Source organism: Ciconia boyciana, chromosome 6 (assembly GCF_034638445.1).
Source record: "Ciconia boyciana chromosome 6, ASM3463844v1, whole genome shotgun sequence".
Lineage (NCBI taxonomy): Eukaryota > Metazoa > Chordata > Aves > Ciconiiformes > Ciconiidae > Ciconia > Ciconia boyciana.
The window spans coordinates 44,242,456-44,262,290 of NC_132939.1; the positions used below are offsets into that span (position 1 = coordinate 44,242,456).

Genomic DNA, 19,835 nt, shown 5'->3' on the forward strand with positions numbered 1-19,835 from the left:
AGAATACACAGGAAAACAAAGCACACAATTGTATAGTCAGTGCATCCTCCTGTTTAGGTCCTGCTTGGCACAGAACACCAAGAGGTTTTTTAGAAAAATACCTTAATGACCTGATGTTCTACATACAAAGCATGACCAGAGTTTTAGAAAAAGCTAGAGTTGCTGAGCTGAAGCAAAGCAACTGGAATTTCCATGGAATGGAAACAGACCTGGCAGAGATGTTAGCACCATCAGACCACTGCCAACCTACATCCTTCAACAAATGAGGAAGAAACACAAACATGTGCTAGGCACTGAACAATGGAAGGAAACTTGTGCTCAATCCAGCCCCAGAAGACGGAGTTCAGCCTTCAACTCAAAGCCAACTGAAGATGACCAATACGTATGGGATGCAAATCTCAACAGAAAATGAGAAATTGAGTAAGTCCCAGCTATGACTGAAAGAATAACTGAGATGTCCATAGAAGCTTCTAAGGCAAATGCTGACAGTCCTCTCGTATCACAGTTTCAAAGTCTAAACTAGGAAGTCAAGACGAAACAGCAATACTGTTAGATAAATGTAAGTAGGCTGAGATAGAAGACTGCTTAGGTTTTAGCTCACTTAGTACAATAAACTCAGAGGTTTTTTTAATGTCTGTGGAGTCTGTAAAACCCCTGTTCCCCACTCAGCAAGACTTCCATTTGCAGGCTGATTACAAATAAGAAACTATTTCCAGATATGCACCCTAGATCTTTTGGTAAGAGGCCAATGAAGCCAGGTCCAAAATACAACAGCGTCAATGTGACTTCACATACATAACTTGGGGTAAGGAAAGTCAAACACTAAGAAAAATTTTAAGTTTGAGAATAAAAGTTCTAGAACAGGATAGGATAATATATTAAGAACACTGCAGCCATGAAAGGATTCATGGAAAAGGATGCCAGTGGTACATCAGAATAGCTCTCCTCCTTCCCTGCAAAGGTTTAAATTTTTGGATGGAGAGCAGTTTTATACAAGACTCCAGGGTTACCAGTTTTCCAAAAGATTTATGGTGCTCTTCTGTGCACCATACAGCTATTATCACTAAACACAATACACCTGATCCAAAAGTACCTGACAATAGGTTGCACATTTTAGAAGTACAAATTCAGAGCTGGATAGATTTTTCAGCTATTAGCTCTACAGCCTGTTACAGAAATCTGTTTTTTTACACCACAGATATAAACAGAGAATGTAAACTATAACAGAAATATAATTAATTAGCTATCACAAAAGCCATTTCCTACAGGATTTTTTTTTTAAAGTGATAGCAAATTTTCCAACATTTCAACCTAATGTCCAAATGCAGGTGGGGATATCAATTCTTAGAGAATTAGGATTTCATAGAGACATAACTTAATAGATTGTCTCAGATTTACAAGTAACTTTCAAAAAAATAGCATTTCTAATAGGGTTGGAATCAGTACCTTAGGTGAGATGGGATCTTTGGTGGTCATGTGGTCCAATCCCTTCTCAAAGATGGACCAACTTAATTCATACTAGTCAAGGCTCTGTCCAGTCCATTAATTACTCTTTCTGTATTTTATAACGTTGTGGAGAAGACTGAAGCTTTCAACTTACATATGAATTATATATTGTTCATCCTTAATTGCTCTGATTAGCCTCCATTCTGCAATAGTTACCACAAAAGTAATTTTTTGTGATAAATTTTAGATTTTGGAATTTAATATTTATCAGGTTATTTTAAAATACTCAATTAGCAAAGTAAAATCTTGAACTACCTTGGTATAAAGTGAATATTCTTTCAGTTTAAAACTTTTTTCCTATAAGCAGCATGTGACAATTATCTTTTAAAGTTTTTGCTTAAAATTAAGGCAAAATAATTTCCTCCACTATGATTATAGCTTTTTTTTCTTCAGTATGGTTTTTAATCAATTGATGTATTTTAGTCAAGCAAAGCTTCCAAAGTCACTGGCATAGGAACTCTTTACCAGTCTATCCTACCAGGTAGGAGCTTACTTTACTAGTCCCCATTCTTTTCCTGCAGACTTCAGTGACTTGTAATTAAAAATAAGGCCTGTTTTATTCAAATACTTGATATATGCTTTTAGGCACCCAGTTTTAAACACTCAAAATAGAAAAATAATTTTAAAGTTATTTGCCTACATACTTTAGGGACATCAGCCTAGGCACTGCAATGCTTACAAAGTTGCTGCCTGACTTCAACTGGACACTTCTGAGCACCCAAACCCGCAGCCAGTGAAATAATTCAACAGGTCAGTTCCTGTATACATACAGGGAGTAGCCATCTAGAGCTTGTAATACGCTGACATGCTGGACACCACAGGATACCTGGTGCAGATGTAGTACAGTTCAGAAGAGATTCAGGGAAAGAGTAAACTTCCATTGATTTCAGTGGAATTGAGATACTGATTAGTCTCATGCTTCAGGCACCTCCAGTTCCCCTAGAACTGTGGAATGACAGTTCACCTGAAAATACACTTGAAAAGGTAACGTGTTAGGGCCCAGAAAGCAAAACAGTTATGTCTAAGGTTGCCCTCAGCTAAAAAAATTAAATCCATTATTTCACTTTTCAGAAGACTTGACTGACCACCAGGGCCCACTGCAGATACAGTTACTCTCTCCCATGTTTGATCTGTACCACAATGCAAAAAAATGATTGCAAGATTCAAAGACCTAGAAAGAGAGCAAGAATGAAACCAGTTTTGCAGCCTGGCGCAAAAACATTCTTGGAAAAGAGTATTTTCTTGGTTCCTTGGTTTCCTGGACTACAAGCTAAGCCAAGGGGTGTCCCAATTCTTTCACTGGTCTCATGAATCTCCTGGGTCTGTTCTGAATTGTTCGATAAGCCAGAGGCACCCAGTTTTTGCTTATGCAGAATGCAGGCAGTCTAAATCTCGCCCATAGTCAAAACTATTTATACTACAAACTTGAATACTGAAAGGTTTACAAAACAATTAGCAAACATAAAACATGTTCAAGTTGTACAAACAGTTCAATCACCATACAAAATGTAATACAGTGGTTTATTCCTCTGTCTGAATTTAATTTCCTAACCATAGAGTTTGTAGTCAAAATAAAGACAAAGCAAGCTATCCCTAATTCCAGTTGCACTAGATAAGGTTCCAGCCCTATTGATATCCCACTGAAAAGGGGATTTATAGAACAGACTAAGTTTTTCAAATCTTCCCAATTGCAATTAAGGTTCTAGGTACAATTATAAACACTAATTAAAATGTAGGAAACAAAGACTGAACATAAAAAGACCAGTTTAAGACTGAGCTGGTAACAATTGTGATACAATCTCTACTTGACTGCAGTGGTTTTCAGTGCACAGAATGCATAGAGCTCAGTCTGAGTAAGAGAGTAGCATTTAGTCTTTAGGGTCCCCTCTACTTCTTAAAAATAGTTGGAAAATGCACAGATAAGGAAAAAAAGGACTATAGACAAGGAGAAAATTTTAAAAAACCCCACACGATTAATGCAGTTAAAACAATCTCTTCCTCCTCCCTCCCAGGATTATGTGCCTGCTTTTCTACAAGTTGTATAAAACACTCATAGTATTCCAGTAAACATGTCTACTTTACTTGCAGGTGTCTATCTTGAGGCACCAGAGAGGACTAATCACTCCTGCAAATCTCAGCACACCAACTGAAGTCATCAGTGAAAATACTCAAGTAGCATAAGGAGATTCATGCATAATCAAGAAAAAAAATAGTCAAATGTTGTATATGTAAAGTGATAATATATCACATGAGAAGATACTGAGTATTTAAATAGAAAGCCATTATTTTTTCCATTCACTGAAGAAAGTATACATTGATATGGAGAAAAAGGAAAAGGCTATCATATAATAAAAGGTAAGATCATACTACACAAGCATAAGAGTTGTTGCCCAAGTTACTTCAGCCCAATTCCACTCTAGGGCTGCAAGACTACGCAAATGAATAGTCCAATTAAGTGTTATGTGTCAACAGATCAATATTCTTGCAACACTCAAAGAACATTTCTGAATGTAGAAAAATCTGTGCGTAGACAATATTTCACCACAACACTGTAAAACTGCTTTATCAGCAAAATTTTTAGAAGATCATTCTACAGTGCCCTTTATCTTCATACCAACAATTTTGACAAGCGACATTTTTAGTGGTTTTGACCAGTGACATTTTTAGTAGATATTTAAGGGCTATCTGCTTCAATTTTGTGACCACTTTTTGCTTCTCAGAAGTCTTCAGAAGAAAACTGTTTGTATAAACTTTAGTTTTTAAATCAACTTATTTTTCCCTATTCATTCTCAAAAACTACTTTTTCTTAGATTATGTACAATCCTTCTGTTTATTACTTAGCTGCCAGAAATATTTGAATTTCAGGTAAATACAAAGTTACAGAAAAAGTTATATCAAATGTTAAAGTTCAATACAGGGTAGATTATACATTTTACAGATTTTCCAGATCTATAAACATAGATTGAATTCCCGTGCATACAAATATAGAAAAGGAGTCACATTTATATACCACTTCAACAAGGAGTCAAATTTTCTTGTAGTTCTTGTGTGAATTACCAGATGTCATCCTATTTTTATGCAAAAGTGTTAATTTTCATTAATTTTTAGAAAAATCTTTTGCATTTATTTTCCAGAATCACAGAATCGTATAGGTTGGAAAAGACCTTTAAGATCATTGAGTCCAACCATAAACCTAACACTACCAAGACCACCACTATACCATGTCCATAAGCACCTGATCCAAACGTCTTTTAAATACCTCCAGGGATGGTGACTCAATCACTTCCCTGGGCAGCCCGTTCCAATGCTGGATAACCCTTTCAGTGAAGTAAAATTTCCTAATATCCAGTCTAAACCTCCTCTGGTGCAACTTGAGGCCATTTCCTCTCATCCTATCACTTGTTACCTGGGAGAAGAGACCGACCCCCACCTCTCTACAACCTCCTTTCAGGTAGTTGTAGAGAGCAAGAAGGTCTCCCCTCAGCCTCCTTTTCTCCAGGCTAAACAACCCCAGTTCCCTCAGCCGCTCCCCACAAGACTTGTGCTCTAGACCCTTCACCAGCTTCGTTGCCCTCCTCTGGACACGCTCCAGCACCTCAATGTCTCTCTTGTAGTGAGGGGCCCAAAACTGAACACAGTATTCAAGGTGCAGCCTCACCAGTGCCAAGTACAGGGGGACAATCACTTCCCTAGTCCTGCTGGCCACACTATTTTTGATACAAGCCAGGATGCCATTGGCTTTCTTGGCCACCTGGGCACACTGCTGGCTCATATTCAGCTGGCTGTCAACCAACACGCCCAGGTCCTTTTCCACCAGGCAGCTTTCCAGCCACTCTTCCCCAAGCCTGTAGCATTGCGTTGGGTTGTTGGGACCCAAGTGCAGGACCCGGCACTTAGCCTTGTTGAACCTCACACAATTGGCCCCAGCCCATTGATCCAGCCTGCCCAGGTCCCTCTGCAGAGCCTTCCTACCCTCAAGCAGATCAACATTCCCGCACAACTTGGTGTCATCTGCAAACTTACTGAGGGTGCACTCGATCCCTTCGTCCAGATCATTGATAAAGACATTAAACAGGACTGGCCCCAACACAAAGCCCTGGGGAACACCACTTGTGACCGGCCGCCAACTGGAGTAAACTCCATTCACCACAACTCTTTGGGCCTGGCCATCCAGCCAGTTCTTTACCCAGCAAAGAGTATGCCTGTCCAAGCCATGAGCAGCCAGTTTCACCAGGAGAATGCTGTGGGAAACCATGTCAAAGGCTTTACTGAAGTCTAGATAGACAACATCCACAGCCTTTCCCTCATCCACTAAGCAAGCCACTTTGTCATAGAAGGAGATCAGGTTGGTCAAGCAGGACCTGCCTTTCCAAAACCCATGCTGGCTGGGCTTGATCCCTTGGTTATTCTCTACATGCCGTGTGATGGCACTCAGGATGATCTGCTCCATTAGCTTCCCTGGTACCGAGGTCAGGCTGACAGGCCTGTAGTTCCCCGGGTCCTCCTTCCGGCTCTTCTTGTAGATGGGTGTCACATTAGCTCATCTCCAGTCAACTGGGACCTCCCCAGTTAGCCAGGACTGCTGGTAAATGATGGAAAGGGGCTTGGTGAGCACTTCTGCCAGTTCCTCCAGTACTCTCAGGTGGATCTCATCAGGCCCCATAGACTTGTGAGTGTCTAAGTGGTGCAGCAGGTCACTAACCATTTCCCCCTGGATTATGAGGGCTCCATTCTGGTCCCTATCCCTATCTTCTGACTCAGGGGGGCTGGGTACCCAGAGAACAATTGGCCCTGCTATTAAAGACTGAGGCAAAGAAGGCATTAAGTACCTCAGCCTTTTCCTCATCCTTGGTCACTCTGTTCCCTCCCCCACCTAACAGAGGCTGGAGATTCTCCTTAGCTCTCCTTTTGCTGCTAATGTATTTGAAGAAGTATTTTTTGTTGTCTTTTATGGCAGTCACCAGATTGAGCTCTAGCTCAGCTTTGGCCCTTCTAATTTTCTCCCTGCACAACCTCACTACACCTTTGTAGTCCTCCTGAGTTGCCTGCCCCTTCTTCCAGAGGTCATAGACTCTCTTTTTCCTGAGTTCTAGCCAAAGCTCTCTAGTCAGCCAGGCCGGTCTTCTTCCCTGCTGGCTTGTCTTTTGGCACCTGGGGACAGCGTGCTCCTGTGCCTTTAGGACTTCCTCCTTAAAGAATGTCCAGCCTTCCTGGACTCCCTTGCCCTTTAGGGCTGCCTCCCAGGGGACTCTGTCGACCAGTCTCCTAAATAGGCCAAAGTCTGCCCTCCAGAAGTCCAAGGTGGCAGTTCTGCTGACCCCCCTTGTCGCTTCTCCACGTATCAAAACCTCTATAATTTCATGATCACTCTGCCCAAGACAGCCTCCAACCATCACATGGCTCACAAGTCCTTCTCTGTTCGTGAACAAGAGATCCAGCAGGGCACCTTCCCTAGTTGGCTCACTCACCAGCTGTGTCAGGAAGTTATCTGCCACACACTCCAGGAACCTCCTAGACTGTTTCCTCTCTGCTGTATTGTATTTCCAGCAGACATCCAGTAGGTTGAAGTCCCCCACAAGAACAAGAGTTATAAGCTAAATCCAAACCACAATAAGTTAAGCTAAAACCAAATCTTGATTCAGGAAGAAAAACTTCAACAAAATAATTTCTGCTTACAGTAAATGGCATCACGTAGGTACCACACATTCATTCACTAGGTTTTGATTAGATCCATGCTGTGCAAAACAGTTATTGCCCATGCCTGATATACATTTGTCTATCAACATTCACCTAATAGCAACAAACCCTAGAAGAACAAGACAGAATGAAAGCTCCTTTTTCAGGAACAGGGTGAGATCTCCTCCTTTCACTCCCTTTGTGAGATAGAGATACAACTTTTATGCCAGTGTTGACCCAGTATCAACTCTTACATGAAAGAAGAGGCTCCAAATACTGCAAAGCAATTTAAGTTTTTTCCAGGAGAGGTCTACTCCAGTTCTAACCCAGCAGACCTCAATGAGATTACTGAAAAATGCTGCATCTGCTGCCTAAACTTCACAAGGTCTGCTCAGCACAAAACACATTTCCAGCTCTGCTGGCTACATCAGCCTTCCTAATTGCAAATGACAGAAAACAATGAAAAACGCTGTCCCACGGAAATGTTCACATGAGATCTGAGCAAAGGGTATTTTGCAGTCCAAGTGCCAAGCATCCGATTAATGTTTTAGCGCAACCTTTGCATCAGCCTACAAAGAAAAGTATTCTGCCAGTAAAATAGTAATTGGGGGAAAAAAAAGATATTTAGCAGTGACAAGAATAGCTATATGTCTATTAGTACAATACTTCAGTTACAATTACAAATGGCAGAATTCCAGCAACTCAGTAACTTGTTTATCTAACTAAACACATTAAAAGCCAGTGTTGCCTATATAAACTTCAAAAGACTGAACAGACTTATTTTATCTGTCAATCAATACATTTTCAACAGGTCAATTTTGATAATTATGACTTGATGAAATATTGAAGACTTTTTCCAAAATGTTGTTCACTGTCACATATGAAGCCATCATCGCCATCCACACTAGGACATTAAATGCAGCTTGAGAGGAACTATTACTTGTTCAAAAACAGAAAGTAGTAAAAATACTAGCTACTGTTATGTCCTATTATGCAGCCTTCAACTGATACTACATTTAAGTTCTACCATAGTCTTTAACAAGTTTTGGGGGAAGGTATAAATGACATGGTAAATTTGCTTTTGAATTCAAGGAACTTTAAAAGAAGTCTGTTTCTCATTTAGCTCTCCAATGAGAAACAATATTTTCATTTGTAAACTTACTGTTTCATAATCAGACATTTTGTGCTTTTGAGGGTCCCCTGAAATAAAATCTACTGAACTCTAATAACTTATTTTAAAAATAAAGCAGTACCTTTTCAACATAAATCTTTCAATACTTTCTGCACCCCTCCACAATCTAACATATAAGGAAAGATTTTAAGGAAAATTTAATCTAGTGCCCAAATGTAACTTTACTTTCAACATGAGGTCATCTAAACATCTGTCTCCAATATATCCCTAGGGATTTAAATCAAAAGTCTGCTAAACATGTACAATCATTTTGAAAATAAATAACAGAACAAATTTAGTCTTGATTATGATTATCATGCTTTTTAAAAGGAAACATTTATTCTAATAAGAAAAGTCTGAACTAATTTAAACTTTATGGACATTAGCTTAGAAGAGTTTCATACTCTAAATAAGACATTTCTTTCCATTTAGTCTAGTCTCTAACAATACTCATTGTTTTATATTTGCAGAAAGCCCATATGCTTTCTTCCTCCCTTTTAGAAATGTCTAATCAATAAAGCTGTATTTCTTATCATATTAAGAAGTATAAGTTGCAGAAAGGAGAAAAGCTTGCTGACAAATCAGCAGAAGAGATTAATTTGTTTCCTTTTGTTATCCTTTTCCTAGGATAGCCATCATCATACTTCACACTAAGGAAGAATATGCCAGACAAAGCATATTGCATCTTGATACTTATTTTCTTCACTGCTTAGAAAAAACACAGTGGTAGCTGGTTTTAGCAAGGACTGTCTCATTACCCAGTCAGCATTACAGTTTTGCTATGTAAAATTTTACTAACAGGTCTAATAAGTTGCAGCCATGTGTCCCCTGTTTAATTCAACAGCCCCAATCCCATTCAGAACCCTAATCCCATTTAGGAGAAGAGAATGAAGCTCTCATCCATACAACACAATACTTTTAGAAGTCCCACTGCTTTGGCTCTGTAACCACAGACTTGAAGATGAGTGAAGAGCAGGACTATGAGGACTCAAAGCTCTCAGGTCCTTCCAGAAGTCTTTTCTTCTCAGAATACTGCCGATTCGTTTACATAAGCACACAGAACAGTTCCACATAAGCATAACAGATGAGGAACTGTTCCAAGGGTGAACTAGTACAGCAATCTAGAGACAAGAGGCTACCACAGATATGATCACAGAAGCGCCTAAAACGGGTGCTGCACACAATGTTTAGAACGTGCAGCGTCAACAAGGCAAACACTCTTGTTCACACTATTATGCAATCCTGACAAAACTAGGGTGTATATACTCTTACAAGATCATGCCAACGCTTGTCAGCATCTATAATAAGGCAGCGTTTTGGAAAACAAATTCTTCTAACAACCTATAAGCAGCCTGATGCTTTGTTTTCTACTTGTTGCCACAAGGTTATGTTAAGCACATGTGTATACACCATCATATGCAAGGCAGCATTGCAAACCTGCCTGTACAGAAGATATATATAACCAACCTAAAAAAGCCTAGTGTGTCATCACCAACCTCAGGCATTCACAACCTCATGGCTCAGATCCCAAATTCATCTAAAAATCATGAGAACCATCTTTAAAGTTTGTTTGGGTTTTAAGTTCTTAAAGCCTCTACAATGCATCATTACAAGCTTTAATGCCACAACACTGAGGATAAGATTTTTTTTTTTTAAATTCAAGTTTTAATAAAACTTTCAAGTTTTCAAACTAAATCACATAGCTCCACAATCTGGAAGAGACATCAGCTATCACAAAACCCATAATAAAGAGTTAAATTTGGTTTCTGTGTCTATGATTATGGCAGTTAGAACCATAATTTGGGGGGGTTTGTTTGTTTTTTTTGTTTGTTTTGGTGGGGTTTTTTTGTTTTGGTTTTTTTGTTTTGTTTTGTTTTGGTTGTTTGGTTTTTTTTTTTACCATGCCCTTCATGTTTTACCAAGTTCAGCATACTATGTGGAATCAGCTGAAAAAACAAAGTTGAGCAATATTTACTATACATTCAAAATATATACTAATTTTGAAAATCAAGCCTCTAACTAAATATTAAGAAATAAGTGTTGGTAATAGAAAAATAAGTAAAACTTAACTCTTGCAAAAACACTCAGAATTAGCGCTAAGAGGAAGTGAAATAAATAGTGTAAAGAATTTTCTCAAACTGACAGTACTACTAAGACTCTCCTTTTGCTTTTGGGAGTGTTGCTGTTTGGGGACACCAGCCACACATCAGCACACTTCAGTATAATAAAAACAGCAAAAAGCTCAGGAAACTAGGATAACACCCTGAACTGGGAAATGATCCATTGATTAAAGGCTGAAAGATGACCCATAAACTATATTTCCTGCTGAAAATTGGCAGATTGAAAAGGATCCAGAGGAAAAACAAAAGCAGCTGTTAACAGTGTAGTTCAATCACAGAAACACAGATCTAAAGGCCAATTACTCCTGTGTTTCCTTCCCTGCTGTATGGGTGGGACTTCTCAACAACATTCAGACTTTCTCAGATATAACCATACTTTCTCATCAGAAAGTCACCACTGTAGACGACTGAAGCCTTAGATGCTTCAGATGTTGCTGAAGTTATATCTAGTTGTAATAAGCCCCCAGGACAAGACATGCTGCAGGAAAAACAGCAGGTGCTTACCCTGCAACTATTCAACTTTCAACACAACCAAAGCAGTTGACCTGTACTACAGACTTTCAGTACAGAATCTACTATTTTATGACTGATATTTAACACTTCCTTGCACAAATGATAATTAGGCATCAGCAAGTGAGAGCTTCTGATTATAAAAAACAGTATTGATTTATTTTAGCTGTCAACAGGACCAGTGATGGTTTCCTCAGGCAGCAAATGCCAATTCATCTCCTCAGAGGGGAAAAAAGTTAATTACATATTTTCAACTCCAGTTGAAGCAGAACAGATTTAAGGCCTTTATGATCAAGATACAGATATCTGAAAACACTTAGAGGCATCCCTATAATGGAACTACTGTCAGTTCTCTCCATTCTTTGCAATAGTGATTTTCAAGACTTCCAGGTTCTAGGAGTCACATCACTATCGAAAAAGGTAGGGGTTTTTTCCTACTTGTCTTTAGCTCTTTTAGTACTTTTAATTCATACCAACCCTAATCATAATATTTAGGCCAGTCTGAGGAGTTTAGGTTAATATACCCAATTTTTCAGAGATAATTTCAACAGAGTCAATATTGTAACAGGTAAATTCTTCCAGTCACAGTGGTACGATTCTGAGTGTCTCACACCCTGCTAGCTTGAAACAGAACAGTAACAAGCATACTTGTAAACATTTTCTTATAAGAAGGACATCCAAGGTAATGTCACAGAAAGTGAGCTACAGTTAAGGGAAATTTTGTAATATCATCACTTAACAAGCAAAAATCCCAGATTCTCTCCACCGATAACCAGAATTAGTTTTCATTTTCCTTTCTAGAACACTGCCACAGAAACACATATATTGCTATCAAAAGGCATGCTTTGTTTCTATACATTAGAATTTTATTCTTATTACATAATTAGCCTTTGTGTTATGACAATTTAATATGGGTTTGAACATGAATATCAGTCACTAAGCACAACTGATGAAACAAACACAGTAACGAAAAATTGTTCTTTACCCCAATATAATCTTTGCTCACAAAAGTTGTACCAACTTGTCAGAACTGCCTCTGCAGACAAAGCATTTTTTGCCTATAAACTTCACAACAGGCATGCTCCAGTATCAATTATTTTGACTACCTATTTGCTTTTACATGTATAATACGTACTGTTCTATAATATTCTTTAACCTGGAAATCTGACAACAAAATATTTAGCGTTTGTTCTGAAGTAGTATGTATCTTTAAGCTTTTATGCTTTCCTGTAGGTCTCATTCCTGCCAATACTTGAAAGAAGTTAACATGGGCTTACAGCAGCCTGTAACACAGCAGTCTTCACTTTGTTTATAGATGGGCATTGAGAGTTTGAAGATATTTTTGCAATATTATGTAAAATCTATGGTAAAATTAAAATAACCAAGACGTAAATTCCTTACTCTGTGGAAATCAGTAGCTATTTGCACATTGATTCCACTGGGCCAGAAGTTTATCCCAAGTTTTCTGATTTATATGTGGTATCTTAGCCTTACCACCATCTTTTGACCTTTACCAGTGATATATCACCGTTTACAATTTTTGTAGTTGATTAAAGGAAAGTCAAATTCAGTGCCATTGGTTTTGCAGTACACATATAAAATCAGCATTTATTGATCATTATTTGTTTTATATCTTTAAGCTTTGCTTTCACATATTATCATCAGAAATGACATATGCTAATCTTCTCGCCTGCAACAGCTTCAACATACATTTTTATTAATCGTCCACCCATAAGAAATACCACATTTAGCATCTTATTGCAGTATTACACTGCCATCTTGTGGGTAGTAGAGCAAATGAGTATAAATAACCATCACTCCGTTTTTGAGGTTTGGACTGGTCGTTTTGTCAGGTGTTTTTTTGTTTGTTTGTTTTGCAGTTTGTTATAAGCAATTTCTGAGTCCACAGACCAAAAATTTCTTATTTTCAAGGTCCCAGTTTCTACAGAAAGTGCTAAGCATATAACAGGTGTCATGACATGTTAAAAAGTTATGAAGTCTTAGTTTGTTAGTTTTTGTCACTGTCATATAAACATGTAAGAATTACTTCTTCATATCTTAACCCCCATATAAAAGCTATTACATTTTAAAAACCACATAGCTAGAATTCCAGAAGAGTTCCAAATGGGTGTTCATAACTTGTTAGTACACTGCCAATGACCTGATGGAACAACATCAGATCACCCTAAACACTACATACAGAGGTTTTCAATTGTTCCATTTAAACTAGAAGTATATTGCAAGGATATTGTTTCTTCAAGTTACTTACCTGTCTGAAAGTCTATAGGAACTTTGCTAGCTGCCAGCTTTGCATATTCAGCTCAGCATATGAAAGCCTGTGAGGATTTCATTAGTTTCCACTAAAATTAAACAAGGTTTTCTGAAGCAACCCCACAACAGTTAATTAAGGAAGATGGATACGAAGCAAATAGTCCAATCTGTCTTTCATATTCAGGTGTGAATTTTTAGTATTATCAGCTGGTAGAAAAGAAGAGGCTCAGAGGCTGAAAAATGTTACTTACAGAATTAAAGTTTGAAATGCTGTAGTAGGTGGGGAGATACTCTTAAAAATTTTCACTGGGGAATGTTCACAAGGTTACTGCAACTGGTTCATTACATGCCATTCTGCATACTCTCAGCTAGCTGGTTGCTGCACTGGTCTGCAGCATAGAGGTACATTCTCATGGGATAACAACCAGGTAAAATGATATTTTTCAAGTACCCAGGAGACCAAAGTAAGCAATTCAACCATACTGACTTCAAAACTAGCATCAGTTTCTGTGACCTTCCCCAGTGGCTGTTCCTTATTCCCACAGACCCACTGAAGTCACAAACTGTCCTGAATAGTGTATTCCCTCTCTGAACTGTATAATGGTGAAAGCAATGGAGGTTGCATAGACTTTGCAAAGGTATTTCACATTTTCTTTTCTGCATGTTTTGTAAAATACAGCATGGGGGCATGCTTGAGCAGAAACAGATAGAAATCCTTCCAAGTCTTAACTTCCCAACTGTTCTTTATGTCCTCCAGATTCCTAGGAACATACTTGCGGATGTTCAGGATATCTGATATCTCAGCTTACAAACACTTAACCTTCTCTTGGCCTTCTCTTCACCTGAAGCTCTTGTCACCAAGCAACTCCCCTCCGAAGCTGTAAGTCCAACACCAGGTAGCATGCTATCAATTTCTCAGTCTAGCAGAGAAAATTGGCTTTATTGCTAGGAGCAAGTGCATTCCCTTGGAGTACTTTAACTTGTAGGATGTTTCCTTGAAACTAATACTATTTGACTGCTTCCCACCCTTAGCTTTTTAATATAAGCAGTCTTTGTTAACATCCAAAATGCCAAATACAGGCAGTGAAAGACAATGAGCACGTACTGTGGTCTTAGATAATATTTCAGCCTTAAGAGACTTCAGAAAGAGGAAGGTTTAAGTCCTTTAAAATATTATGGTTTCAAGTCAAGATAGTTACAAGGTTTAGCTAAGTACTTAGCTAGTTGAAATTTCCTCTGAGCATTAAGTGATTATTTTAGTAACATGTGAATGCCAATTGCATGGCTTAAAAGCAAGAAAGAAGCAGCTAAGAAAACATAGAACACCAATCCTAACTAATTCCCAGAAAAATGTCAGCAAAATAATCCAAACAAATTAGTTAAACACCTAGGAGGGAAAAAGAAAAGGGGAGAATTAGCCAATTTTCCTGCTGTTTAAAGTGTTTCCTGTACATCTACGACACTCCCTCTCCCATTCATACACACCAAATAACTTGTTTCACAGAGTATGCTGGCTAGCATACCTTGTAACAATGTTTGTCTGCCTAATCCCTCTAGTGATAGGAAGACCAAACACTGTTTTTAATACTAAATTTGCATCTGACAGTCTTACTGTGACGATTGGCTTTCCTGCTTATAGATCTGGTTCAAAGGAGTTGCTGCTATCCAGGATAATCAACTTTGTCTATTCCTGAAATAAAACACCTCAAAAGAAAAGGTTTGGACTTTCAAAGGAGCTTAAGAGAATTAGACTCTGAAATCCTCTTACATTTCAATGCAGTTGGAAACCTAACTCTTTCCAAAAAAAATAGAAGCCAAGAGGTCCAGATAGAAATCCTGCTGTTTCAGGAAAATATGAAGAATGGAGAAAAAAGACCAGCTCCAGTTATTCTTACAAAGTAATTATTTTTTTAAAAAAGCTCATTTTATTCTGATTTTCCCATATTCATTTTGCAATAACAGAAAGCCAATAGTTCATGTTCATTTATTAAATGAAATTAGGAAAAGAAACACACTGAATTACAGCAGAAAAGTACTTAAAGATGAGTTCAATATTACAGATTTGAAAAACATGTCATCTTTCTATTTATCACCTACTACATATATTAAATAAATTCTTCAAAATTTTAACTTCAAAATTAAAAATGTTTATATGTTATTTATTTGCAAGTGTGTGGAAGCAAGAGAGGTAAACATACAAACTAAATATAAATGAAATTATATTTATGTTACCTGTGGTTTTAGCTAATTGTCTCCATCTGCAGCCTTCTGTTATTAAAATACAAAACCACACCTATACCAACTAGCAGCATCCTAAAACCTTCAGGGTAACTATATTCAGCCACGGGTCATCTGTGCAATTGTTTATGATGACATTTGCACTTCATCATTCAAACTGACTCAAGACTCTGTTACAAGCATGTCTTGGCAAATCGATCTGGGTATCACACAACATACTTTGCAGTATTCAATTCCTCTCTGAGGAAAGAAATCTCCATTGACTTTTATGCAACACTATTTATTGTTTTAATTTCTGCCTTTTCCATCCAGGCAGACGAAGCAAGGATTTTTTGATCCTTGTGAATTAGAGAAACAATTCTTCCTGTGATTTGAACCCTGCATTGACAGGACTTCTCAAATGGCCTTTTGAAGAATTGCTATAAATCTAAGGAAATCAATTAGAGATTCCCAAGTTGTTCTTCTCACAGTGATTCTTACAGTTTAGAGAGTTTATTTTCTGTTTAATTTTTTTTCCTATAAATTCCACACATGCCTTAGTTCACTAATTAACCACTAGGAAAAAGGAGTTTGCCTGCAGTTCACTGTACTAGAAGGGACAAAACTTACTAACGAAGTGTCCCAATTACATTTCAATCAAAGTCCTGTTCCTCGCTACTGTCATACACCCAGGCAAGCAAACAAAACCAAGTATTTTCAGTTATGCTATTAACCTTCATTCAGGAATCTGAAAGATGTGAGCAAACTGAATGCCAGCAGAAAGGACATAAGCCAAGACTGAGTAAGACTTTGTTCATATTTAAGATTGAGTTCACCGTCAGGAAGCATAGCTTTCACTTTAATATGAAGTCAAATAATGAGCCATGCGGAAGCAGATGCACCCCTTGCCACAGACATGAAGTACACGTGAGATCCTGTCATGCTTGAGTTTTACAGTTCAATTACAGCAGAGAGCCATTCAAGTTTATCTTTAACTTAGAAATGCCTCGGACAGCCAATGGTATGTTTAAATCTTTTCCTTTACAACACTGAATACTTTCATTTCTCCTTCCTTCAGCATGCCAGTATCTTCCATTTTATCAGTCCTGTAGACTAGGGGTCATGCTTGATTTCTTTCTTTTCCCTTCCCCTGTCTTTATTAAGCCCATGAACAAGTCTTGTCATCTTCCATAAAGCTTCAAAAATCCCTTTCTTCCTGTTCTGACAGCTTAGGCTTATCTCTAATCATTTTCCACTCGACCTAGCAGAATCACTTCTTATCAGATCCTTTTGCATCAGACATGCAGATGATAAATAACCTCTCATTTTACTTATGCAGACAATATTTCTGACCCTTCATTTACACTTACTCTGCTGTGCAGTTCATTCCCCGACTCCCTCCCTACTTTCCTATTGTTGTTTTGACAAAGACAAACTTACAGCACCTTTCTTACAAACAGCTTCATACATTCCTTGTGCTTAACTGTATGAGTTAAGATGATCAGAACTTAAAAATCTAAACATTAGTTCACCACAATAATTTTTTTCCCCCCTGTTTCCTTCTAAATGCCAGGCTGTGGTAGAGATGGCAAAGACATGCTAGGATATCTGTGACATTCACATGAGGCCAGTAAATATGACAAAGCATCTTCAAGAGCCCTATGTCCTTCTGCAGAGGCAGCCAAAAGCAATATAGGGTGTCTAAAGTGATACTGGGAAACTAAGGTCAGGCAACCAAATCCCTCACTAGAATGAAATACTAAGTACACTCTCAACTCATGCCGTCCATCCTTTCCTTCCTGCTTCCACCTTTTCCATGTTGGATCCACACTTGCCTGAGAAATTTCACCTTTAGACTGAGACCTCAAAGCTACAGCCTTCCTCTTCTATCTTCTCTGTAAATCACCAAGAAAAATACCATTGAGTTTTAAGCATCTGTCAAGCAAGTTTTCAAGTTTGAGCCATTTCCCTCCAATACCTTAGAACTCTCACTTTGAGCCATGTGCTTACCAGTCCCTCTGGTACAGTTTTAGTGTTGGTCAGACCTAGAGAACAGTCCTTACTGGTTTACTTCAAAACTAATGAGTAGAAATTTCTCTACAGATTTAAGGCTAGTGATGGAGCTAAGGAACCTGCCTGCCTGACAGGAGACTAAGCAAAAGGATGCAAGCATCTGTGCTCATTTTGGCTGGGGCAGAGTTAATTTTCTTCTTAGTAGCTAGTATGGGGCTATGTTTTGAATTTGTGCTGAAAATAGTGTTGATAGCACAGGGATGTTTTCGTTACTGCTGAGCAGTGCTTACAGAGTCAAGGCCTTTTCCGCTGCTCACCCCACCCCACCAGCGAGCAGACTGGGGGTGCACAAGGAGTTGGGAGGGGACACAGCTGGGACAGCTGACCACAGGGATATTCCATACCATATGGCGTCATGCTCAGCATATAAAGCTGGGGGAAGAAGGAGGAAGGGGAGGACATTCGGAGTGATGGCATTTGTCCTCCCAAGTAACCGTTACATGTGATGGAGCCCTGCTTTCCTGGAGATGGCTGAACACCTGCCTGACAATGGGAAGTAGTAAATTAATTCCTTGCTTAGCTTTGCTTGCGTGCGTGGCTTTTGCTTTACCTATTAAACTGTCTTTATCTCAACCCACAAGTTTTCTCACTTTTACTCTTCTGATTCTCTTCCCCATCCCGCTTCGGGGGAGTGAGCGAGTGGCTGCGTGGTGCTTAGTTGCCGGCTGGGTTTAAACCACAACAGCATCTTTTAACAGTATGCTTCTGGACTATATTCAACAGGCTTCCCATATTATACCTTAAAAAAGTGTTAGGTGCAGATCAGTTGTCTCCTTGAATTGAGAATTTGCTCAGCTTAATATTTATGCCTACCAATTCAGCAAATAGTTTTCATGCTGTCTTTTCCCTACACCACCGTCAAAGACACTTGTTTTCCAATTCTAGTCCTTCTGTAAAACTCTGCCTTTATCTAAATGACAGTTTTCTTTCCAGCGTGTTAGCCAAACTGTCTGTACTTCCATGAGCAAAGAGAGCCTGTAAAGAAAACAGGCTACTGCCAGAGGATGAGAAGATACTGAGTTACATTAATCTGAATCACTAAGGCACAGGCCCACTGCTATGGGCAGATAAATCTGTCATCTTGCAAAACATCTGCTGGCAAAACACCTCAGTATCCCTTCAGGTATGAAGGGCCTTCAACAGATTAAACCTTTCCTTTCTCTCCTAAAGGAAGAGGGGGACGGTACCACATAGAATCTAAAACAGCTTTAGGATTTCCAAGGCTGCAGAAGAGCTACATAAACACAGTCATACAATACACTGGAAGGGCCAGGACAGCAGACCTCTCCGCTTCTGCTGTGACATCTCTCTGTGTCAAAGCAGAAGGCTGAAAACAAAGGACATGCAGAGTCACAAGCATGAAAAGGAAGTGCTCAAATGTCTGTTGGTGGCAGGAATGCAAAAAAGTGGATTTAGGGGCAGCAGGGTAATTAGAGTGAACGGAGCACCAGCTCACACGCAGCGCCACGGCCACACAGTACTCACCCACAGAAGAATTTTGCTTGTGCCAAAGCATTACGTAAGACACAGCAGTATTACCATGTAACTTTCCCCTTTCAATTAAAACATAACGTGGCAAACAGCATTTTAACCCCAAAAGAGACACTAAAGAACACTTAAAAACACACTACATAGTTGAAGTCCTAACAGGATGTACACATACACACTGAAAAAGCAGGATATTGTGTAAATAGTCCTTACACTGCAGGCTGACAAATATTTCAGATTGATTCTCATTTAGGGAAAACAAACTGAAGAAATTCACTAGCGATGCTTTCATTGCTAAGCAGATGTATACAGTTTTGACATTTGTAGTTTGCAGTACAAATAACGTGATGAATTAGTAACCTCCACGTTCCTAACAGTATTGAAAAAACACAGAAACACATTTCCACTATAGTCCTGCATCGGTTTCTCTGTAAGCCAGCGACGGAGAGTGCCACAGGGAATGCGTTTGAGAAGGGGGACAACATTTTCTGTCCCGCATCAACGCGCCGCTAGCGGATTACGCGGGCTCGCAGTAAGCACATTTGTGAAAGTTACTGACTCAGCCCACCTCAAGCAAGGAAAGACTAACTGCCATCCGCAGAGGAGCTCAGGAGGGACCAGCGGTGGCTGTTACCGTTGAAGGGGGCCCGCCTGCCACCCTTATCATCCGAGGGGCTCTAGGGTGTGCTTAACAGAGATACACCGCAAACCCGGGGAAGTGCCCCCTCAGCCCCCCGGGGGGCCCAGCACCGTTACACAAGTTACTGCCGCGGCCCGGCCGCGCCGCTCCCGCCCCCGGGACC

The 19,835-nt window shown here is 39.2% G+C and overlaps 1 protein-coding gene across 6 annotated transcripts in view; it reads right to left on the reverse strand.

Moving 5' to 3' along the window:
• The window catches only part of SLC25A21 (solute carrier family 25 member 21), a 272,979-nt gene that overhangs the window by 247,750 nt on the left and 5,394 nt on the right, over window positions 1–19,835 (reverse strand). The gene's annotated exons all lie outside the window — the stretch shown is intronic.